This window comes from Periplaneta americana, chromosome 2 (assembly GCF_040183065.1).
Source record: "Periplaneta americana isolate PAMFEO1 chromosome 2, P.americana_PAMFEO1_priV1, whole genome shotgun sequence".
NCBI classification, from domain to species: Eukaryota; Metazoa; Arthropoda; class Insecta; order Blattodea; family Blattidae; genus Periplaneta; species Periplaneta americana.
The window spans coordinates 66,953,285-66,979,447 of NC_091118.1; the positions used below are offsets into that span (position 1 = coordinate 66,953,285).

Genomic DNA, 26,163 nt, shown 5'->3' on the forward strand with positions numbered 1-26,163 from the left:
AAATGTGCACTGAAAAAAACTGTAACTATATTGTATCATTTATAACTTAATATCATTATAATAAATTATTGGATTAATGTTCGTTAGGAAATGTGTCTCAATTGTTGAAGTACTTGTGGCAATATATAGGCTATTTAATGTCTTTTCGAGTGTTTTCATTCTGAAATGCCTGCGTTAGCCAGTAAAAACTAATTCTTGAATTCTGAGAGTATAGTATGCTATATTATATTTCATACGTGATTATGATAGGTATGTGCAGAGACCCGAAGTATAGTATAATATACCTGCATTTGTGCCCTAAATGTACTATGCAGAATTTTTTTAGCATTTTCCCTCATGTCAGTGACTTTTTTTGAAATGTAGAATTATATTGAACTTTAAAAATAAAACAAAAATATCTCGGGACTAAGGAGGGTATATGCTGACAAGATTCCCTTAACACCGCACGAAGTGATTTGGGAAATTCTGTACGAATTGGCGTCCTACACTTCACTGACATTACGGAAAGACGAAAAATGATCTTAAAATTAATGTTTATAAAACCAAAAATCCGACTTCGGCTGAACTGAAGTCTATTTCATTGCCTGACCTCTGATTAAATATTTATACAACTGACCTTTACATGATCACAAGGTAAACAAACCATCATAGAATCATATTGTTAGTTTTTAAACGAGTTATTTAATGACTGAGAAATAACTTAGCATCACTAGACTGTATACAGTAATAGCCATAGGAGTCAGAGGATCCCTCTAGCGATTACGAGACATTCGCCTTACAGTTGAGCTAAACCTCGTAACAAAACCCATCCGGGTAATCAAGTGAAATTCGAATTCATGCAGTCTCGGATAGCGAGTTGCGCTGACTATATTCGTGGCCCAAAGAAACATGTTGTTGAACAATGACTTTCCATAATGCCACAGAATGCTGGGCACAGATCTGGTCACTTGAATAAGACTAATATAATAAAAAGATTAAATAAAAATAAATAATCATGAATAAATATTTTCTAAAAAATGAATATTCGAAGATCATTTCACTTCATTCCTAACCTTAATTTCAAATACGTGAAGTAACGAAACGGCATGTCGACGGATATGGGCAGATAAGAGTTTTGCAGGGCGTTGGAAACTGAAAGCTCTTGTCAACCAGAGGCAGAAAATATAGGGCTTAATTACTACAGATCCGGCTGGGAAAGCAATTAATTTTTATCTCTCAATGTAGTAAGTACAGGCATTTTTATACCAAGCTGACATGTGACATTTCGCTTATCTGATTCTGTTAAAAAGCAAACAGCCAAGACTGAAATACAGGGTTATTCCAATGTAGTAAAAGATTATTTTCACAAAAACTGTAAATTGTTTCATTACTACTACTATAGAAAATGGAATAATACGTACCATCATTTCCTATGGAACACAACTATGGTCCATTATTCAAATTTTGTACTCCATAACGTAGTACCTCGTTTATCTATATTTTTGCTGTACTGTGGTTTGAAGTCAAGTCACTGCAGCTAACTACGAACGGTCATGTTACTTCTATAATGTTCTTTGAATACCTGTATCGTGGACCATAGTTGTGGGAAATGACGGTAGTAAATTATGAAAGAAGTTTTTAATATTAAAAATACACATACACACTTTTTTTTTTTTACTAATAGCAGGTACTTCACTGTTAGTCATTCACCCATATGAAGATAGTATTGTAAACCAATTTGTGCGAGATCGTGCGTATTTGCTTGGTTTCCGCACAAAACCAATCCGCGGAAAGTCTAAAATTCCACATTCAGTATTCCCAACCTAACACACATAACAATTTCCCTCTTCTTACCGCTTAAGTGACATATTGATTTTACTGCTTTAGGCTTTTAACATATTTTTAGAGACGTTCAATATAGTAATAATTATAAATTGGAAACTTACCACTGCAATTTCACCTAAATTGCACTTTTAATTATTGTTTTTAAATATTTGCAAAAATTAAATAAACTCTACAACTCCACTAAAGTTACTGCATTCGTGATACAAGTAACATTAAGGAAGCCGTGAAAAAATCAACAAGATTCCAGACTCATCATAGACTGAGGGGGAAAAAAAAAGACAGACGTATATCACGGCCTGCTGGAGTATAGTAAACACAGAAAACATTTTAAGGCAACAATGTTGAAGATAGATATTTTTGTTTTGCAAATTTGCCGTCATTGAACAGAAACCAAGATGGAGATTTCTTTGCAACTAATTAGAAATTCCTCTTTCAGGTATGTAATAAACGATCTTCGCACAAAATAATGTACGATACACGAGCGGTATGTTTTCTTTCAATTCTCGGAAATTAAAAAAGCTCAACTACGTTTCGCTTTTTCAAACTTTTCCTCGAACATAAAAACTTCAATATACCGCTCTTGTAACGCATATTACTATTACCGACAGACTCGTTGCCCAGGGTGTGCCATAGGAGACTGGCCTATGCTACACGCGCAAGGAGATGAGACTGAGATTTATTGAGATACGACAGGGGAGCCGAAGCTCCAGGAGAAAACACCTGTGTTACCTGGACCACGGACTTGCCCAACACAAGTTATAAATCGGGGGTACACCGGAGGTCGAACATGGGTCCACAAGATTACAAGTCCAGCGCTCTAGCAACTAGCTATGTATTAAATATATTATAGCACGGCAAATATTTTCATAATATTAACTTTATGGCATAAGTTATGCCGTTATAACAGAAGTCAAGACGTTTTAGTTGACATGGTAATATTTTACGGCACTGCTTGAAGACTTGAGAATGATGTGGATAAAAACAATTTTTATAAAATTGAGAGTTTAATGCGAAATGCAACTATAGCTCTTAATCCATCTATTGGTGTGAAATGGTAGTCAAATACTTCATACAAAGAGAACTAGATAGCTTTGAATGTTATCATTTTATAGATTTTCACTTTTGTTGAGAAGGAGAAGTGGACAAAGACCAGACTTATCCTGTTCTCACTTTCAGCGTGACACATAACATGCTCGTGTCCGATACTTTTGTTGCTACGAAGAAAGGAGTGCATCTGGGTAAAATTAGTTTGAATTTAGCTGAAAATCTGTACGATTCGCCATTGCCAATAAGTCAGAAAAAACGGGGTGATATTTTGAAGCTTGAGAAGTTCAATCCTTCAGTGTGTAAGCAGTGGTATGATCATATTCGTGAAGTATGTGGGGATAGTAAAGAAAAGGACACAGATACGGACTCAAAAGCGACAATACTAGCATATGAATAGGGCCTATGTTAAGTTTCCTGACTGCAGACATTAATATTTTGATAAACAGTATTTATATATTTATATACACATGTTGTCTTGAAATAATTTGAGTACTTTGTTCAAGTGTGAGAACTGAATAAGTTTAATTTTTATTTCTACTACAATGCAATGGCATGAAATTTTTATTTTCTTTATCCTAAAATATATTTTAGGTAAAGTTATTAAGTTAGATAGTATATTTAAGTTAACATTTCTGTCATTTTGTATTGAAAGAAATTCAGAATTTTGATTGAGACCTGAGAACTGGATAACTCCATTGCCATTTTATTAATGATTCGTTGAAAATTCAATTGATATTTACTTTAAAAGTATGAAATGTTAAAAAAAATATCCGAAATTTTTCAATGATTAGTAACACATTTACTGAATGACGAAAGAAAATTATGAAAATAGTTTTTCTCGATTATCCCAAAACTACTGTCTTGGACTTTATCCATTCATCATTCTCAGGTCTTCAAGTCATTCATTCTTAGTTTTCTGCCCAAGGACAGGTCGTTCACTGTAAATCCAGCATTCTCCAACTTTTCTATTTTCTGTCGTCTTCTTTGTCTCCGCATATGATCCACATATCTTAATGTCGTCTATCACTTGATATATTCTACCAAGAACTTTTCTGCCGTTCACCATTCTTTTCAGTGCGCCTTCAGTAGATAGTTTCTTCTCAGGCAGTGATCCAACCAATTCTTCTTCATCAGTTTCAGCAACATTCTTTCTTAACGCACTCTTTATAACACAGCTTCGTGGCATATTATGACCGATTTTCACTAACGATAAAGATTTCTTTCATATGAAAAAGAAAAGGATATCGATTCTAAAATAACTAATTTTGTAAAAGTTATCGGCATTATCAATTCAGTTTTCAAACCTAATTTAGTACATAAACATACAAGATTAAAGATGTACAACATTTTAGCACGACCCACTTTAGTCTATGAAACAGGAGCCTGGACGTTTGATAAAAAAAATAGTTCAACGTGTAACTACCAACGAAATGAAATCCATGAGAAAACCGGAGCGATACACACTTTGGGATAGAAAACGAAATACAGAAATTTTGGAAGAATTGAAGTCCAACCTATATTAAATTTTCTTCATATCTATAGAGTTAATTGGAAACAGCATGTCGTGAGAATGCCAACAGAAAGATGGCCAAAGGCAGTGCTACATTACCGTCCTTCTGGACAACGATCTGTTGGAAAACCATTAAAAAGATGGCATTAGACCATTGAGATCCGCAAGAGACCACTAGGCCTAGTGCTTGAATTGGACGATCATGATGATAAAGGTTTATAGTGCTGCAATATAAAAAAAATGAGTGAATTTGTGAATTCTATTGTTGGTATGTTAGTTACGAAGGAGAGAATTATTTAAAAACGGTTAATTCACTTCTGTAGATAAAGTCATTGTTTAGGTTGCCAAGGACGATGAATTGAAGATCAGTTTACATACCGGTAATGTATAAATAATATGAAGAAAATTTTTATCATATTCTTAGAGATTAGACTACTTTCAAATTCACAACATTCGCACTACCGAAGTAAACTCCAAGGACGAGCCCAAAGTCAAGATACGCAACACTAGCATGGGAAAGTGACACACTCTACGTTAAGTTTCCCTCTCGTGTTTACGGATCGATAAACATCGAGGCTTTTAAAGCTGTTTTCACGGTAGTTCAGACAATAATTAACCAACATTCTTCTAAATCGTAACATTTATTCTACAGTATAGACCTCGCCAATGTTTTCCCCCCCCCCAATACGGACAGCTTTAAATAATAAAAAAAAATGGGAATAAAAATGTAATCACTAGAGACCGGATTTTAAAGGGAAAAATTTTCACTAAAAAAGGACAAAAAGGGGGGGGGGAGTTCTAGAAAAAAATGGCTATATTAGGCCTACTCCCCAAAACACACTTCAGCACATTCATGGCTATACATGGCACAGACGATTTTACATTTATCTCTTCACAACATAAGGAAAGTGTTGTATTCGATATAGTCAAAAAAGGACTTTATTACTCCCTGAAAAGGGTGCTATTTTAATTGAAAACACACTTCAGGACATTCATGGATACATATAGCACACACAAGCTTACATTTATCGCTTCACAACATAAGAAAAGTTTTATTTTATCACATTCAACATTTCAATATGTTTCAATATGATTCTGCCTCTTTGAATGCAGAATGTCTTTATAAACAGAAAACCAGAGAAGAACATTTTATTTTTATCCCGAACTCTAAATCAGCACACTTTATTAGTTTTCCAATGTCTGCAATCAGAAGAAGAACGATATTTATTTTCGCTTGCTCATGAAGATATAGGCCTATCGGAAAAAAATATAGGGCAATTATCTAAATGTTTGTGATATTCTGTTAAAAAAAGGACCAAAATAAGAGATGTTTAAAAAAATGGGGGGGAAGGGAATATGGACTAAAGGGGGGGGGGGGAGTCAAAACCACATAATTTGGTCGGTGGAAGATAGTTTTGAACATCGTGATTAATTATTTCATGTTTCGTGTTAAATAAAAAAATGGATTCCATTTAAAATCCGGTCTCTAGTAATCACTAACGCACTGAGCCTTAAAAAGTTTGGTAATCTTACAAAGGGAGACAGCGGGCTGAAAAACTGATACATGCGTATCAGGATAAAAATCGCCTGGGATAAATGCGTCCAATGCTGGGGGGGGGGGGGGGGGAACTCCCAGAATCGAGACAGATCAAGACAAAATCGCCCATTTCCGTTGATCCTTTGTCACAACACAGACTACAATTTCTCTTTTATTTTCTACTCCAGCTTTTGTATGTGAGCTAGGTTCCTCAAACATTTTCGAATGTCCTTATCCTGCGGTATGTGTAAATTATTTTTTATGCTTTTATCAACACACATGTACATTCGCCTTCTTTTGGTGCAATCCACTGCTAAATCGCACAGTCGTATCTCAGTCCACTTTCTTCAGCCTTCAGTCGCCGGTGGTTCAGGAGTTTATAAAAGTTCTGATCTGCACGAACTGAAAAACTCAGCTTGTTCCACCCTTCGACTGAATTTTTGGTCCTGTGGCCGTAACACTTCTAAAGTTTGATCGAGATATTTCGATTCTGGAGCCATTGGTATACAAAGTAACTGCTAAATTAGTTACTCTTCTTCTGTAGATGTCAAACTTTAAATTTCCAGCCAAGCGTCCTCTACTACTTCGGGTGATATTAGTGCCAAGGCAGCATACATCCTAACATGGAGCCTCACATCCTCATCAGTTGTGTAATCTCGTACTAAACAATCGTCCTGAATTTTGTGCCAAAGGCTGTGGTTGAAATGGTAGTTACAATCTTGACGTGCATAGTTGCAGAAGTTACATTCCCATAACCACCATTTTAAATGTCACACAATCCAGACTGGACGCATTTTTCCCTGTGGGCCAGTAGATGGGACGCATTTGTCCACGTTTTAACGCTGTGAAACAGGGTGAGCGCTTTTTCTCGGGCGCTAATGTCCCTGATTCCATACATTAATGTAGTTCATACTAAATTTTAGGATTTGAAAGACCGTACTCAAACACACCTCGCTTAAAGGTATAGACAACCTTTTTTTTTTAAGATAAAATATAAAAAATTTGGTGTCATGTTTCTTTATGCTTAATTTATATATTGAAGAGAAACGAACAGAAGCATATGAAATGTGGACATGGAGAAGAATGGAGCGTGTGAAGTGGACAGACAGAATAAGAAATGAAGTTATGTTGGAAAGAGTGGGTGAAGAAATAATGATGCTGAAACTGATAAGAAAGAGAAAAAGGAATTGGTTGGGTCACTGGCTGAGAAGAAAATGCCTACTGAAGGATGCACTGGAAGGAATGGTGAACTGGAAGAAGATATCAGATGATAGACGACATTAAGATATGTGGATCATATACGGAGACTAAGAGGAAGGCAGAAAATAGGAAATATTGGAAAATATTGGGTTTGCAGTGAAAGACCTGCCCATGGCCAGAACACTTATGTATGTACGTTATATATTGTATTCCAAGAGCCGGTCTAGCCGAGTGGGTAAAGGCGATGACTTGTATATAATGAGATTTCACGTTAAAATATCTGTTCCCTCTAAATTTATTTTTACTGCTCAGAAATTCTCCAGTATAATTGTGTGCTATGGTATTCCAATACATGCCGCTACTTCCCACAGTTACGTTGAAAGTTCTAAAAACTTCATTGAAGACCTTCGAGCTTTTGATAAACTTCATAGTAATGCAACCACAATTCTCGAAAAATGACTTAAGACCAATTATTGTCCTAGAGGCCTGTGTAGATATTTTGTTGAATTAAGGTATAAGCACCATACAGCTAATAACTAGTTTTCGCAAACAACGGATTCGCGAAATACAGGTTTTCAGCTATCAGCAAATAGATTATGCTTCAAAGCCCTTCCAGGTCAACATATCGTTTTTAAGTTTAAATTCGCGAAATAACGCAAAATATTATGCAGAGGTACACGATTTTTTTCTTAGCATGAATTTATTCGAAATTAGTGTTAATCAACAGTAATCTCACTAGACGTTTTGATTTTATCGATAAATCCGCGAGTGGAACACGAGCAGATTTATCTAGAGAAAATCAAAACTCGAGTGGGATTTAATTGACTATTACAAGATTAGAAGAAAGTTCTATAAAGATTAGAAGTAACGAAGTACTCCAATACAATAAAATATTAATTGACTTACGAAAATACAACTGTCTTCAAATGTATTATTGTACCATCTCAACATTACAAATATTACGCTAGATGCATGCTAGATGGCAGTACTGTCTTTATACAGACACTGTAATGATTACTATTCAATAAATCTTAATATTAAACAATCTCTGATACGTGACTATCCATAATATCATATAGCAGAAATTCTTTTTATCCTCTCAGAGCAGAAGCTATAACATAACCTAACTAATATACACAAGTGTTAGAAAAGTTTTAATTAACGACGATGACATAAAAAATAAACATGAATAATTTTAAAAGGAATAATTATTGAATGTACAATTTTCAAATTTGAATGTGGTTGGTGGTTCAATTGATGTTATATTGGACGTATGCGTAATAGAATTGGAACTCGTTGATTTAGGCCTACATGGTGTATTCAACTTATTCAGAATTTCCGAATGGTGCTCTTCATTTATTTGTAAATCGGATTTCAGAAGATGCATAGGTATGATCAGTGATTTTTATTAATTCTTGTTCTTGAATGCCAATGCGAGTCATATTTGAAACTGCTGTGCATCGACTGGAGTGTTTTGTAATTTTATATATATTTTTGACGTCCAGACCAGCGCAGTTTCAAATGTTGGCAAACAAAGAAACAAATGCTAGGGACGCGATAAAATTAAACAAATGCTAGGGACGCGATAAAATTAAACAAATGCTAGGAACGCGATAAAATTGTGCGATAAGCAGCCATGATTGGTTGAAATACGTCCTTTCGTACCGTTTTATTGGTCAAAAGTAGTATGACGTAGTAGGAGTGTAATAGTCAAGATAAATTTTTATTTTATTTTTTACCACATTTTAATTTATAGTGGACAACAAAACATAGGCTAACTTCTATTTATTCAAAGCCATATAAATATGTGCGTGAATTAACACAGTAAACTTTGGTGAAGTTAAGTTTCCTGCCTGCTGTATCGTTGGCAGGCATGGGAATGATTGCACTTAAAACTGATTTACGATTTTGTGTTAATTTGGTAGTGGAATTTTCTTGAAAATTGTGGTTTAAATATAATTAGTTTTGCAATAATATTTATGTACAATACTTTCAATTTAATATAGACACTATCTATTTTCAAAATTTTGAATCTAATAGGTCTATTCAAACCGTATGTCGAGTGACTATTTTAAAGTATAAAGTAGAAATAGCCTGAATGTTTTGTGGTGCCTATTTCTTTACGTTAGGCACGAAGTATGAGACTGTTACACAAAGTGCCAGTAGAAAATTGTAATTACTGTTAAAATGTAAAAAGATTCTTAAGATTTCCTTGATACAGACCTCTAATCTTTGCAGGAATGCATTTTGTACAACGAGAGTCAAAAAGTTATTTCTTAAATGCGAAATAACATTTTTGTTTTCTTTGTGCGAAACAACACCGAAATTAACCAAGTTTTTATACCGAAATTTAATATTTTTATTCCCCATAAAATAGGATCCCTACTTATAGTCTCTGTTACATTTTAAATCCAGTTCATTTTTGTAGCCTACATTCAATAAAACCTCGATGAAAAATGAAACGTCCAATGTTTTCTTACATCATTTATATCCGTTCGTAAAATATTGGTTTAACCAGCAGCCTTCAATAATCCACTTTCTCACAAAAAGAGAATCTTGCGTAACATTTGACAATCGATTGCCTTGGTTACGACCGTGAAATCTTCTCAAATCAAACAAATGAAAGAAAGAAAGCGGCCGGCCCATCTCTTACAGTACAGCACAAAGAGTTCCAGCTTTTTTCCCCAGTAGACTAACAAAAAGTATAGGACAGAGAAGGGAAGTTAATTTGACGCCTTCACGGCGAGGAAGAAAAAAGGGACAAAATCCTTGATGTTTAACATGCTTGCATAACGAAACCGTTAAGTCGGTCTCCACTGCCTCCGTAATAGGAAGATCCGGTTCATTTCCTGGTGCACACATTCCTCACAGTCTCGGTAAGGTATCAACACCCAGTTGTTACACAAGGAATCATATTGATTCTTACATGGTTAAGAACCGATTATTTTTACACATAGTCCATTACATTTCTTAATAACGCAAACAGACTTGCTAATTTAATTATGCGCCATTGATCCTACTACTGCAAGAAACATCAACAACCTGATTCCTAGCATACAATAAGGCCTGAAACGATATTCCATTGGGGCTAACAGTATAACATTCATTTCTTTTCAGAACACTAGAGGAGTGATAGTAGGAGGAAGAAGGAAAAAGTGTATAAGATTTGCTGCTTATATGGCATTGTTAGCAGAAGAGGAGACGATACTAAGGGATATGCTACTGAAGCTAAATGACAGCTGTGAGCAGTATGGAATGAAGAGCCAGTCATAGGAAGAAAAGTGAAGGTAAACTTGCGAATTCTAAATGAGGCAGTAGAGCAAGTGGACAGCTTCAAATACTTGGGGTGTAATATAAGCAGTAACATGAGCTGCTGCCAGGAAGTCAAAAGGAGGATAGCAATGGCAAAGGAAGCTTTTAATAGAAAAAGGAGCATCTTCTGCGGACCTCTGGAGAAAGAACTAAGCAAGAGACTAGTGAAGTGCTTGTGTGGAGTGTGGCATTATATGGGACAGAAACATAGACATTGCGACGAAGTGAAGCGACTAGAAGTATTTGAAATGTAGATATGGGAAGGATGGAGCGTGTGAAGTGGACAGACAGAATAAGGAACGAAGCTGTGTCATAAAAAGTGGATGAAGTAAGAATAATGCTGAAACTGGTCAGGAAGAGGAAAACGAATTGGCTGGGTTACTGGTTGAGAAGAAACTGCCTTCTGAAGGATGCACTGGAAGGAATGGTGAACGGGAGAAGAGTTCGAGACAGAAGAAAATAGGCCTATCCGATAATAGACGACATTAAGATATACGGATCATATGCGGATCTAAGAGGGCAGAAAATAGGAAAGACTGGAAAATACTGAATTTGCAGTGAAAGACCTGCCCATGGACAAAACACTATGAATGAATGATTATAACATTTTGCAAACGATGTTATCGATACGATCTAAGTGTACTGAATAACACTGAGACCAATATCCTCTCATAAAGACATCCACATCACAGGAGTCTCAATGATAAGTCGGCTATTTATGGGTTAGACACTGATAATCACATAATATAAATTATAAGCATTTATATACTTTTTAAAAATAATTACAACGATATTTTAATCAAGAATTATCTATTGGTCATTATTTGTCCAGAGGATTTGAAAAAAAAAAAACTCCTAACGAAGTACCACCACATTCAAAATGGTTTTTGGCATAAGATATAGGGGAGAGTCGGGTAGTATCGAACAGTGCGTTTCTTTCATCTACCACCATATGGTAGTACCTGAATGACATGGTTACGTTTCTCTATGCGGCATCACAGAACCGTAACCATGTCAATCAGGTACTATCATTGTGTGGTAGATGAAAGAAACTCACTGTCCGATATTACCCGATGTCCGATACTATCCGACTCTCCCCTATTTGAGAGCTGGTATAGACAATTTTCTTCCTCCGAATTACTGTTCAAGCAATTAGACTATATTGTTACTCGTAGAGACCACAGAAACAACAAATTTCAACACGATTTCTCAAGACTAACGATAAGGACCTACACAGTTAAATCTTATCATATCGAGATATTCCCAATAATATTTAAGCAATCTTGTTGTAAAAACAATCAAGTTTGATAAAAACATCGTTGAGCTCCACATAAAAGAAATAACGCACTCTACACAGAGAAACTTTCGACATAAGCTATAGATTTTTAAAGAATATCTACACCACATTTACCTTTGTTCACAAATTGAAGAATATGATCCCAAAATGAATTCAGTCCATTTTTATTAAAGAACTGGGCTAGGTTTTTTATACACCGGTCTAAGGACTGAGCGCGTTTTCAAGTGACATGCACAATAACACACACTTTCAGGTAAGTATTGGTGTTATTTTGGAAGAAAAGAAACTTAAAATATGACAGAGGTCTCAAAAAAATCATATATATGTATAATTCATAAAAATTGTCAAATGGATTGAACGAACTTTGGGATCACACTCTTCAAATTACAATCAAGCTGCCTCTAAAGTTTTATTCGAACCAAGGACATCTAAAACAGAAGACTGTCTGCAAACTCCATTGATGTATTTAGGAAGATAATCAGAAGTCAACTGTCATTTGGAGGTTAATAAATCATGTCATATATTTGTTTTTACTTGCAATAATCGATTTATGGGGCAATCATAACGTTGACAATGCGTCATTAAACTCCGAACAAGTGCAATTACTTCGTACTGAATTGCTTTCTTTCGATATGCATAATACGTATACGAGGTGCGAAGTATTTAGGCCTCAGTAATTACACCGAGTAATAGATACAGTGAAAGTCTCCAACCATGTCCATATTGTACAAGATAATCCATAATTTTCTCCAGACTGGTCAAAGAATTCCCAGGTGGTACTCATACAAATATCTTCTTGCACAAAAGTCAAACTCATATATGCACACAATTATTTATCTATGCCTGAAAGATTAAAACTTATCTATACACATATATAATAATATTCTGATCTGACAGAAGAGTAACAGCACGTGATAATATGCAATTAAACACTTACCGAAGGATTTAGTTGCACTGACCGAATTTCGGCATGAAATGCAAGCTTAAAGAGGTATTTTGTGTCAGGTGGTGTCAGTTCTTCCAAAAAGTGTTAAAGCAGTTTATCAATTTGTATTAGAATAAAGAACCTTCTTTTAAAGAAGATAACTACGCCAATTTTGACACAAACTTTTCCGAAGTATTATCATGACACCTAAGGGTTAAAATCTTACGCCAAATACAATCAATAAGATGTAAATTCTGTCATTAGCCATCAAGGTATAATCCGAAAAAATTTACACAAACTAGAAGTGTGGGCTCAAAAAGACATCTTACATATCGGAATTTTCTCAATTTTTCCAAAATACAATTTACAGGTATTTTTTTACTGTGGAGCCTCAGAAATTTTGGACGGAGGTAAAAACGTACGAACTTCGATCCAGATATTCTAAAAAAAAAAGAAACAGTAATTGAGACGCTCGTTTGGAGTCAAACATGAATTTATCTGCCTTAACTCTAGTAGTAAAATCGTCGTTTGGAGTGTAACTGCACTAGTTTGTCTTTTCTGACAAATGAGATTTTTAGACAAAGTGCAGTTTGATTCTAGGCAACTCAATTTATAAAATCTGCATTAACATGAGGAGCGCCGGCAGCCTCCAGCTTAAGAGGGTTCAAAGGTGTGCATCAGTTCCAAGGTGTGGGAATAATCGCACCCCCAGCAAAATACTGTCGTGTGTTGAAAATCACAAATTACTTTAGTACATAATAACTCACACTGTTTTACTGATTTGAGGCATGAAATTCCGATAATAAAATAGTAAACTATCAAAGGTTTTGGTAGGCACCTATTTATTAAAATATTTCTACAGCAGTATTTTACTAGGAAATAGCGTATCTTTACAAATCAATTTCCGAGTTATGACACTTCTTTACTGGGAGTGCGAATTAACTTTTCATTATTTTAAGTCTTTAAGATGTGATGTTTGATGTCGTGCATAATATCCACAATCAGAGCTTGAAAAAGCATTCGTCAGCTATCTGTGACGAGTGAAAATTTGTGCTGGAAGTGGGGGGGGGGGGATTTTTTTTTTTAATTGAGCTTAGTTCGACAATAATGGTTAGTGAAATTCCTGTCCATCATAGAATTTAAATACTTATAAGAGTGATGATCACGAAATGTTTTATGGTACTATAGCTATTTAGTACTCTACACTGTAATACGCGTAGATATGCTTCTGTGAAGGAGGCGGGAGAATTATGTACAGACTACGAGGTCCGGATTTTAACCAACGGGGTAATTATTTACATTAACTACCTCGCCTATTTCTAGCCGAAAAATTCGAAAAAAGAGAGAAAGAAAGAAAGAAACCGTCCAATTTTCGTCCGAATTTTAAAACACTTCAATTTTGTGCCCGCAAATGCGTATTTTCACTCTCAACCAATTTCAAGTATACGCTATTCTAACAACTTATTTGTTGAAATAATTATACTTTCTCTATACGAACTTCAAATATATGGCACTCTACATAAAACAATTAAAAAAACAAAGGCTTTGCCAATAACAAAAAAATGTATTTAAAAATAGGCTTAAGGAATTTACTAATAGACGGTAATATATTATACATACTATTTAAAGAGTGTAATTGATGTTTTGTTATTTGAAGTGTTGTATCAGTGAAGAAGTGTGTTTGTGTCAGTGAAGTTTTATAGTTTATAGTGGCAGTGTAAAGTATTTGAACAGTGAAATGTTTTGAAGTGTTAGTGAAATCAGGATAGTATCAGTGAAATGTGTCGTAGTTTCAGTGCAGTGAGTTGACAGCGAAATGAGTGTAGTGCTGAAAGGTACTTGTGCATGTATGAACATACCATACTCGTGGGTTTTAGCTCGAACTTAGGGTTAAGATACAAATTAGATTTACTTTAAATGTTATTTTAAGTGATTGTGCTTCATTTAATTTGGGATGCTCGTTGTTGTTGTTGTTGTTAATAATAATAATATTATTATTATTTTAGTATTAATTTTATTTTTATTATTTGTGTTTATTATTAATTGTCATTATTAGGTGTAATTATTAGTTACCACTGCCACCGGGTATTTGCCCATTTGCAGTGTGAATAAAAATACATAAAATAAGCAAATCTATGCTAACCTAGCTCACCTATACTAACCTAACCTATTGTGACCGAACCTAAGCTAATCTAACCTAATGGACCCCTCAAATCCCACTCGAAGTTTACCTACCTCGTAACGTGCAAAATAACGACCAATCAACTAACATCCAGATACACGAACACAACTTACAAAAAAATACATTAATTTAAATAAATTACCTTTCCTTATTAAGTTCAAATACACTAACTTTTATTAACCTATTTTTCATAGATTTTTACTCGATATAAACCGAGGCAGTTACTCTACATAGGCCTAATTAATCACAAACCGAACAAAACCAATTGTATTGCAAGTTGAATTAAGTCAAATGTATATTCACGTTAAGGTACGCAGTATCACCTGTACTGGAATCCTGATGAGAGAATCTGGCAACCCTGTTATCAATACGGCACATAAAATTATCTTATCCATTAAGGCTATATTATATCTAATCATTGTGAAATTATGTTACTGAAATACCGCAGAATTTGATAAAGCGCCAATAAGCTTAATAGTGTAAGTTGAGAGAGATCTTTTGTATTTTGTTTTTGTCTCAAAGTTTAAAAAATGCCGGTAAAATAATTAATTTGATTTGTTCAGGCTTTTGGTATAGCTCTACCTTGCATAATACGCTTTTCGGCAGATAGTACACAAATATATTAACACTTCCCCGCGTAGCCTAGTGCAATAATATAATGGTGATATCACTGGGTTACGTGATGATTTAGTGTGAAAATGTCTGAGAAAATCAACGATCGGGTATGCAACAAACGAAGGTATCTGGGGGTGGGTTTATATTATAGCTTTCGCAGTGATCACTCCGTGTTTTTAAGTCGCTTTCTACAATTTTGAGATTATTTTAAGTTATTTAAGTAGGGTTCTTCTTCCCGTGTTGGGTGCGCAGCGGGAATGAAGATTCAGTCTTACCTTATCCAGATATTCTATATATCTAATCATTTTAAAATTGTTACTGAAATACTGCAGCATTCGATAAAGCGTCATTAAACTTCTATATAAATATAGCAATAATGCAAGTTTAGAAAGATATGTTGTAACTTGATTTTGTGTCATATATAAAAAATGCCGGTAAGATATTTTACTGGATGACATTCCAACCAACGTTCATGCACACTCAATATTCTCAGTAATATCAATTGTACATCTAAAAATTGTAAAGCATCTCTTATACAGATTTATATCTAGTCATATTTCAAATATGTAATAGATCCGACACTTGATTCGGCTACATAAATCGTCGGACTGGCTTTGGCTTGTAGTGTGGGTTTTAGGAAGGAATTTTGCATGGATATTACTTCACGTCGAAACAAGAAACTTTTCACAGAAAATACAAACTTAAAATTCGCTAATAGCCACCTCTCGTGAATATCAACAAGGCACCTGAAGAGATTTAAAAGCGTACTCTGGTTTTTCATCTTCCATTTACCTTACTGACCAATCACAGCATCTAATGACGCTAATTTAATCTTCGAAGAAAATACTTTTCAAAGTATACATTTGGGCACGTAGTACAAACTTACAAGCATTTATATGGAACAGTCACTAAATTTACCAGTTGGAATTCCAGGATCTCCTGGAAGAGGAGACAAATATCAATTCTACTTACAAGAAACTACTCTGAAGTAGGCATACGCAGCCTAGAGGATTAAAAACATCTTATTAAACGACTGTAGCATTCGATAAAGCAGCATTAAACTCCAAACGAAGGAAAACATATTATATTGACTGGCTCTGGCATGTAGTGTAGGTATAAAGATATTTTATGGAATATATACAACATATTATAACTTAATGCCCTCCTGGATGATACACGAACCAAGACCTTTTGGTACAGAAGACAGAAGTCTACATTCTGCATACAAAAACTCTCAGGTGTATCAGAAAATGAAATAAGAAACATCAATGACCAACGAATATGCTTCATTTTGAACAGCGCCTGTCCAAATCACTAATAAAAAAATAGCACACAAATAAATACACACACACACATATATAGAAGCACAACTCACTTTCAGTCACAACACGCCGGCACCTCAAACGCAACACTGCACGCACCACTACAAACGCATCTGCTGCTACACACGCAGACAACCACGCCAACCGGCACACTGATACGATGACTAAACTGATGGGCAGGGCCCGCGACACTACCGCCTCACAGCGGCCACGCACAGAACTAGCACGCCAGCCGACGCCGACGATTGTATCGATCGCTATTTGTTTTCGAGACCCCTGCAGGCGATTTTGAAAGGTATATTGCATCTCGAAAAGTAAATGAGCATCATTGCAGCATAGCCAACTTTATTTCATTCAAAATTGGTACCGCATCAATACATAAATTATGATTAGGGTCATTTTGTTAGCATATTAACTTCCCATGATTTTACCACAGTCTACTATATACAGTCGCGAAGCTCAATATGTAGTAAAAATGCAAACATGGGTAGTTGCCCACCACTAGGATCGCTACTATCGCCTCATCATCACAGATCTCTCCTAGCAGATGGCAAAATATGTTACACTCTCGTTGTCGTGTTCTTTTGGAAAAATTAACACCTTCCTTCCATTATTGAAATATTAAATGGATAAAGTTCATTTATTATTTTAATGAAGTATATTAAATTCCACCATAAAATCGAAGATACCTGCAAGAAATAGGTTAATATTATTTTTGTTTGTGCAAAACGAACTGAAATTTACTATAATCGCTTCACTCATTCAAGATTATAGCGATAATGAACTATGAAACCAATAAATATTAATTTGCATTTCCCTTTACAGCAATAATATAATAAAGGTAAAAGGTAAAGGTATCCCCGTAACATGCCATGAAGGCACTTGGGGGGCATGGAGGTAGAGCCCCATGCTTTCCATGACCTCGGCACTAGAATGAGGTGGTGTGGTCGGCACCACGCTCTGACCGCCTTTTACCCCCGGGAAAGACCCGGTACTCAATTTTATAGAAGGCTGAGTGAACCTTGGGGCCGTTCTGAAAGTTTGGCAACGAGAAAAAATCCTGTTACCACCAGGGATCGAACCCCGGACCTTTCAGTCCGCAGCCAGCTGCTCTACCAACAGCAATAATATAATAACAATAATAATGGAAATATGAATTAATGGGAGTAACTTACGTGTGTAGTGTAGGCTTACGTAGTTAACAAAGTGGGATGAGGTTAAGCAATAATAATCACACCAGAATTGGAAATAAAACGTGATCAATAAATTTTATTGTAACAGACTTACTTTTTCTACGTCTCTAGTAAAGTAACAAATAAAAATAACAACAAAATTAACAGCTATAATTAAAAACATATCCTTTGAAAAAAAAAAGTAGGCCAAAGTTGTCTGAAAATGTACAATTATTCAAGGACAGCTGATACAGACGTAGAATTAGCGCAAAGCTTTTGTTTCTCAACTGCAGGTAATAACAGAACAGGTTTATTTGAAACATCAAATAAAGTTGGAACTGCATTCCAGATTAATTAATTTTTGTTTTCATTCATAAATTGTGTGTTTTCGAAATGAAAAGAGCAAAACTTTATATTATTATACAGATATGCTTCATTCTTTGTCGTTAGATCTTCCCTCCTGCTGTTTATTAACCACTTTTTGCATCTAGAAGTAAAATAAGAAATAGATGTTAGGATTTTTCTTCATGAGCATCAATGCGAAATACGCAACAACCTAGCTAGCACTCGATGGAAATACGATTCAGTCCACTCTAAATCCAAAGTCGACCGTGGACAGTCTATTGTTTCTAGTTGCTAACCGCTTGGAGCGCTTTATCGTGAGATTTGCAAAAAATCACCTCAAGCTTCGCGACTGTATATAGTAGACTGTGATTTTACGAGAAGATTAGAAGAGAATGGCAGTTACGTAGACTTTCAGCTCCCCACTACTACCATTAATGCACAACACAATGTTAATACGGCGGTTGCTGTCGTCTGCGATATAACGAACTTTTCTGTTGATTTTCGAGTTTGGCATTTTTTCCGGTTATTATATGCTTATTTAAGTTGTGTTAACTCTCGCTAGTGGTTTTATATTTTATTTTATCCGTCTTAGTATTTATTTTATTATTGTAAATATTTTTGTTTTATCACTATTATTATTATTATTATTATTATTATTATTATTATTATTATTATTATTATTATTATTATTTTTGTTGTTACTATTATTTATATCATCAGCATTATTATTTGAACCCTGTAAAATTTATGTAGACTACTGGACTGTACCCGAGCACGAGCATATACTCATTTGGTAGAATATGTATCTCCGGTGACCACAGTCTTATAAGCATACGAACCTATGAAGTCACTGTGACAATGTTTTTTCGTAATTTGTGATAGTGTATGGAGTTCCTGCTAGTTGACGTTCGTGTAGATGATAGATTTGATTACAGGGGCGTATTTTGCGGACTACCGGGGCTACCGGCGGTAGCCCAAGGAAATTACAAAAGAAAAAGTTTATAATATAACATAATGTAATAATTTTGTATTAGTTTTACCATAGTAATTAAAATTAAAGTAATTGTTAGATATATTTTGTGTAATAATAGGGTCAGCGGTAGCCCAAACCCTTTAACCAGTATACGCCACTGTTTGATTATATTCCGCCAAGTTAGTTCGTTGAGTCTTTTGGTTAACCATCATGGAGGGGTCAGGACCCACTGAAGCACATGATTTATATGACGGTTGTAAATGGACTGTTTTGTAATTTTTAAAAGGGCTTTGTTGAATATTGAACAACTGTGACCTTTCTTTTAAGACATGGTGTATTATCTGAAAAATGTATTTGTGCAAATTGTGCGACTTGCCATATGCCAGTTTTCGTAAGGCCAAGAATCAGTGACAGGTTAGGTATGGTTTTCTCATGCTTTTGGTAAGTTTTGCATGCATGCATGTATGTAGGGGAGAGTCGGGTAGTATCGGACATTGGGTAATATCGGACAGTGAGTTTCTTTCATCTACCACACAATGATAGTACCTGATTGACATGGTTACGTTTCTGTGATGTCGCATAGAGAAACGTAACCATGTCATTCAGGTACTACCATATGGTGGTAGATGAAAGAAACGCACTGTCCGATACTACCCGACTCTCCCCTATGTATGTATGTATGTATGTATGTATGTATGTATGTATGTATGTCATTCTACGTTTAGTGGCAGAGCAAATGCGGTAGATACATTTTCCTCTTTTTCAGCTGGTGAAAGTTGAGAATTTGAATTGTGGTAACTTCCATATGGTGGCCACATTCTTCAGAACCTGATGAGTCTTCGTATAGCTATCCAGAAACGACGCCATTAAATATCAAAATGTGCGTATTCAACCTGAATCATCTTTCCAGGTTTGTGTCTTCAATCTGAATAATAAGTCCCTTGGATGATCTGGTTTCAATGTCTTTTTATAAAAGAAGAATGGACACAGTGTCAAAGAAACATACACAACAGTACTGAATAAAGACTTTCGTATTCACAGACGTCTCGTCTCACAGGCGATTGTTTGATAGTGGGTTATTTTACGACGCTGTATCAACACCTCAGGTTATTTAGCGTCTGAATGAAATGGTGATAATGCAGGTGAAATGAGTCCGTGGTCCAGCATCGATAGTTACCCAGCATTTGCTGAGGGAAAACCCAGGAAAAAACTTCAACCAGGTAACTTGCACCGACCGGGATTCGAACCCGGGTCATCTAGTTCACGGTGAGACGCGCTAACCGTTTGTACTCCGCAGGCGATAACAGAGTTCGGTAACGGTTTACATTTTATGTAAATGTAGAGTTACTACATGTCCGCATTTATGCGGACACGTAGGTCTTAAAGTAGCCGTCCGCAAACATTTTTACGATTTCTCCTCTTTAGTCCGCATTTTCAGGTTTTCAAAATTATTTTTCTATTTTGGTGGGGGGGAGAGAGAGCGTGCATGTGTGTGTGTGTCGTTTTATGGAACTGATTCCGATGTACTATTGTTCGTCCAGCTGCATCTTATTAAATCACTTGCTCTTTTCTCTGTAAATCGTCTTACTAGGTAACCTATTATGAAGTGTGTTAGGGATGCGATTTCGTCGCGTAAAGTGACAAACTGTTATTGTAAAGTCCAATTGCGAAATGGAAGACACTCTAAGCAATGGTGAAGGCACTCTTGCCTTCCCTACAGTGATACACCACAGCAGTTTGGTTGGTGCCGTTGGGGCATTTTGGGATTTCAGAATATGGTAATGCCATGTAAATGGTTTATGCTAGAAAACAAATAACTATCAAATATTGTGCAACCTACCATTACTTAAAGGTACTGGGAATAACACAGTTCAAATAATTAACATTAGATGGCTACAAGCTTGGAAAAAATCTAGGTCGTCTTACAGACGAATGGTCTGTGTTTTACGGGTTAAAGTACACTGATGTTAGCATTTTTAATACGGTATAGGTATATGTATATATATATATATATATATATATATACATATATATATACACACACACACACACACACACACACACAGAGTGAAGTAAGTAATGTCATCCATTTCAAGGGGCTATTCTTTGAGATATTTAAAACAAAAATGTTAATACAATTTTGCTCGTTCTGCTTCCTTTTCAAGTTAAAATTGTTTTATACGAAACATTCCATAGCGTCTTTTGGGTAAGCCATTGATTTAATTCCCAATAAGCTCAGTCAATTTAAGACAGCAGTGTATTATAATACATTACTCCAAGAATTTTAGTTTTGTTCTTTAAATGTGCAGAAATTTGATCCGAACAAATGTAACATTGTAAAATTCTTTTGCACAACGAAAAGTTACGTTTTTGTATTAAAAAAAGGTCACCAGAAATAAATCCAAATTTAAAACTAAGACAAAAAGTAAAAACCGCGTTAATTCCGCAATTAATAAATAAATAAATAAATAAATAAATAAATAAATAAATAAATGGCGCTTTTGCAAACTTTCCTTCCACAAATTGGAACTTATGATCGACAACCGATAATAACTACTACACTGCCAGGAAAATCTGTGAAGAACTGGCTTTGGGAAGCACCGTGAATCAAACATTTCTCAGGACTACCGTAGCATGGGTGTGTAGTCTGTATCACGCAGAGTACTAACTGGGTATTTTCTTCAGGGGAGGGCATTATAATTTTAAAAATTCAGTATTCGTTCTTCTTTCTTCTCCATGCAGTTTTCGCATTCAATAAAACTATGTGAAAAGAACGAGGTCTATGGCCGCTTTTAAAATGAAAATTGAAATTATAACTGCTAAATAACAGGCTTGCCAACTCACTGTCTATAAAATATTGTTCATAGTAGTTATCATTGTTGGCTGACTTTTATTGTTGTCGCCAACTTAATAAAAAAGGAGCTAACATCATTATGTACTGCATTAGCAATATACAATGTACGGAAACTATAAATTAGGTAACCTAAAAGGGTTTAAATAGTGTCCCTGGCAGAGACAATTAACACAGTACTATTTCAGTAGGAGACATTAAATTCTGTCAATTCGCACCCTGGTACCACATCGTACTTTACTGAACACAATAATATATTCTAACGTTGACATTTACGAACACCTATCTCGCTGTCGAAGATTCGAACTTTCGATCGTAATCTCCACGCGGTATCATATTATACCTTTTCCATTGTGTATACCACTGTCGTACACAAAGCTGTCAAAACAGTTTCAGATAAAACAAAACACATCTGAAACAATGGACAGCGCAGGGAACGCTCTCCGCCGGCAAAACAATTCATGATGCCCTAGCGTCCCCCGGGTACCCGCACCAAGTCTTCGTGGCACGATGGCTGCTGCTACTTGTTGCACAACAGGCCTCTGGCGACCCATTCGCCAGAACAGAGACTCAAATATTCAACAAACAGCACAAAATACGAGTATAACGAAAACACAGTTAATTTCGTTTCAAAAACAACCATAACGTTGCCATGACAACCTTTCGATACTGGCTGCACGTAAACAACATTCACCCCTTCTTTCCCCATTGTATGAAGCACACAAAGGAATTATTGTAACGATATAAATAAATCGATTTTCTATGTTTTTAATTAGATACACATTCCCAGCATTGCTGATACCGAGAAAATTGTCACTCTTATGACAGTGAAATCGTATGATTTAACTATACATTTATCTTTTCTTTTCTTTCTTCCATTACATTTACATCTACATTCTTAAACTTTTTGTTATCCTGATTTCTCTTGTTTCATGTCATCTTCCTCTCTGGTTTCCATTCATTTTATCTTTCCACTTTACTTTTTCTTCTGGTCCTTTTACTTTGTCTTTTAACGTTTCCTTTCAATATTTTATTCACGTTTACTTTCCTTTCTTCATTCTCTTTCCCTACCCTTCTTTCGTCCTCTTTCCTGTTCCTTATTCAACCTGCTTCCAGTTCCTTCTTTCATTGTTTCCCGTTACTTCTTTAATGCTGTTTTCAGTTCCGTCATTCATCCTCTTTCCCGCCATTCTTTTCATCTTGTTATACCTTTCCTCTTATCGTCCCATTTCGCGTTACTTCTTTCATTCTGTTTCCAGTATCTTCTCTCATTCTATTTTCCCTTCCTTCTTCCAATTTCTTTCCTGGTTCCTCTTTCATTCAGTTTCCCATTCTTCCTTCAATCTGTTTTCAGTTCTTCTCTCTAATCCTGTCTCCTGTCTGTTTCCCATTCTTGTCTCTAATCCTGTTTCCCGTTCTTCTCTCTAATTAATTCCCGTCCTCTTTAATCCTATTCACCGTTCTTGTTCCACTATTTCTTTTTCCTTCTTCCATCCAGTTCCTACTTTCTTCTTTCATTCTATTTCGTTTGCCTTATTTCATTGTTTCTTAATTTAATCTTTTCTTCGACATCCTGTTTCACCTTTCCCTTTCTCCTGTCTTTCCGATCACTTTCCTATCTTGTTTCATCTTCCTCCTTTCATCCTTATCATTTTCCTCCTTTCATCCTGTTTCACTCTCCTCCTTTCATCCTGTTTCACTTCCCTCCTTTCATCATATATCACTTCCCCCCTTCTATCCTGTTTCATTTTCCTCCTTTCATCCTGTTCACTCTCCTCTTTTCATCCTGTATCACTTTCCCCCTTCCATCCTGTTTCACTTCCCTCCTTTTATCCTGTATCTCTTTCATTCTTTCATCAGTATCACTATCCTCCTTTTATCCTGTATCACTTTCCTCCTTTCATCCTGTATCACTATCCTCCTTCAATCCTCTTTCACTTTCCTCCTGTATTATTTTTCTCCTTTCATCCTGTTTCACTTTCCTCCTTTCATCCTGTATTACTTTCCCCTTTTTCCATCCTGTTTCACTCTCCTTTCATCCTGTATCACTTTCCTCCTTTCATCCTGTATCACTTTCCCTCCTCCATCTGTTTCACTTTCCTACTTTCATTCTGTATCACTATCCTCCTTCCATCCTGTCTCACTTTCCTTTCATCCTGTTTCACTTTCCTCCTTTCATCCTGTATCACTTTCTCCCCTCTATGTTTCACTTTCCTCCTTTCATCCTGTATCACTTTTCTCCTTTCAACCTGTATCACTATCCTCCTTCCATCCTCTTTCACCTTCCCCCTGTATCACTTTTCTCTTTTCATCCTGTTTCACTTCCCTCTTTTCATCCTGTATCACTTTCCCCCTTTCATCCTGTTTCACTTTCCCCCTTCCTTCCTGTTCCACTTTCCACCTTCCAGTCTGTTTCACTTTCCCCCTTTCATCCTGTTCCACTTTCCCCCTTCCATCCTGTTCCACTTTCCCGCCTTTCATTCTGTTTCACTTTTCTCTTCTTTCATACTGGTTCATTTTTTGCCCTATCATTTTCGTTCGATTTTGTCTTTCATTCTGTTTGACTTTCTTTGTTTCATATTGTCTCCTTCTGCTTACTTTATTGTTTTACTTTTTCAAAGTGTTTCCCTTTTCTCATCCTCTTCTTTCCTTTATTCATACTCCTTATATTTGCTTTTTTTCATCCACTTCTTTTTTACCTGTTTTTCTTTCTTCCTTTCTTTCAATTTGTGTCCGTTTCATTCTGTTACATTTTCATTACATCTTTCATTATATTAACATTTTCAACTCTTATCCCTCTAACCAACTTCTATTCAGGCTTGATTTTATTTTCGAAGCTATAAATTCCGACCGATAAACCCCAATTTATTTGCATGCATATCCGTTAAATTTCCGATACTTTATCGCGTTAGGAAACCAAGCAGATCCTATTTTAACAGACTAACATCATCTCATTTCCTTGCAATGACACGATAATATGTTGGATAAAAAAAAAGACTGCAGGAAAATTGATCACCTCCCTCCACCGTCAATCAGATTGGCTTATCGTGCCCCCAGCAACAGACAACTGTTGATCGACGGGCCGCAGCAATCCCCCCCCACCCCTCCCTTTGGTGATGTCACTGAGGCACCACACAATTTCAGTAAACCACAAAACACGCGTATAAATTAGATTACACTCGCATATCTTGAAATGAGTTGGGACGTTATAATCAAAATTGTATGATTATATTTCTTGAAATATGAGCAAACTAAAACGTTCAATGTGACACACAATATTTACTACGTTTTCATGGAATATTCAATCGATTTGAATACGCTTACCGTAATGAAACTTTCATGAAAACGGGGATTCGATACGATCTGAGTCACAAGGCCGATAACCTAAAAAGTGGGATAGGATAGCATTCAGTATGCATGAAACAAACGGGTATCGTATTCAAAACGATCTCATTCGGTAAGCGCGTGAACGATCATCATCTGTTTGACGCAGGGGCGTATTTTGCGGACTACCGGGGCTACCGGCGGTAGCCCAAGGAAATTACAAAAGAAAAAGTTTATAATACAACATAATGTAATAATTTTGTATTATTAGTTTTACCACAGTAATTAAAATTAAAATAATTGTTAGATTTATATGCGCTCTCTGCTCTCGAAAAGAACAAGTTGTCAAGGCGGCATCGCTGGAGAAACCGCTGCTACGAGGGGTAGCCTGTGACCGTTCCGCTCACGCTGTCCTGTCGCACAACTGCCCGTCCCCCGCTCCCTTCTATTTCTATCATGCAGTGTAGGCCGGGTGAGTTGCCGCTCTCGTGATCGGTTTCTTCGAAGGCGCGAAGCAACAATACGCTTAGTACGCTAGCTCATGAACGTGATTGTGTTCTTGCAGTGCAGTATTTTAAATTTGTGATTTGTTCGAGTGTCTAAGAGTTATATTAATTGTGAATTATTAAGTTTTTAATTTCCCAATTAAGTGATATTGTGAAAAATATGGCAGAACAAGTTTCTGGAGATGTTTGTTTTGAAAATGACTGTGTAACAGAAGGTTTAT

The 26,163-nt window shown here is 35.9% G+C and overlaps 1 protein-coding gene across 8 annotated transcripts in view; it reads right to left on the bottom strand.

Annotated features, from left to right (window-relative positions):
• pnut (septin 7-like protein pnut) overlaps positions 1–26,163 on the bottom strand; it is a 394,868-nt gene that overhangs the window by 286,348 nt on the left and 82,357 nt on the right. For 2 of the 8 annotated variants that reach the window (XM_069817903.1, XM_069817905.1), the window contains exon 1: positions 16,825–16,979. The exons of 4 other annotated variants lie outside the window; for them this stretch is intronic. The gene's annotated coding sequence lies outside the window, so the exon portion shown is untranslated. Of the gene's footprint in view, positions 1–16,824; positions 16,980–26,163 lie in introns of those variants that run through there. 2 more of the 8 variants (XM_069817906.1, XM_069817907.1) reach the window with 1 other exon arrangement.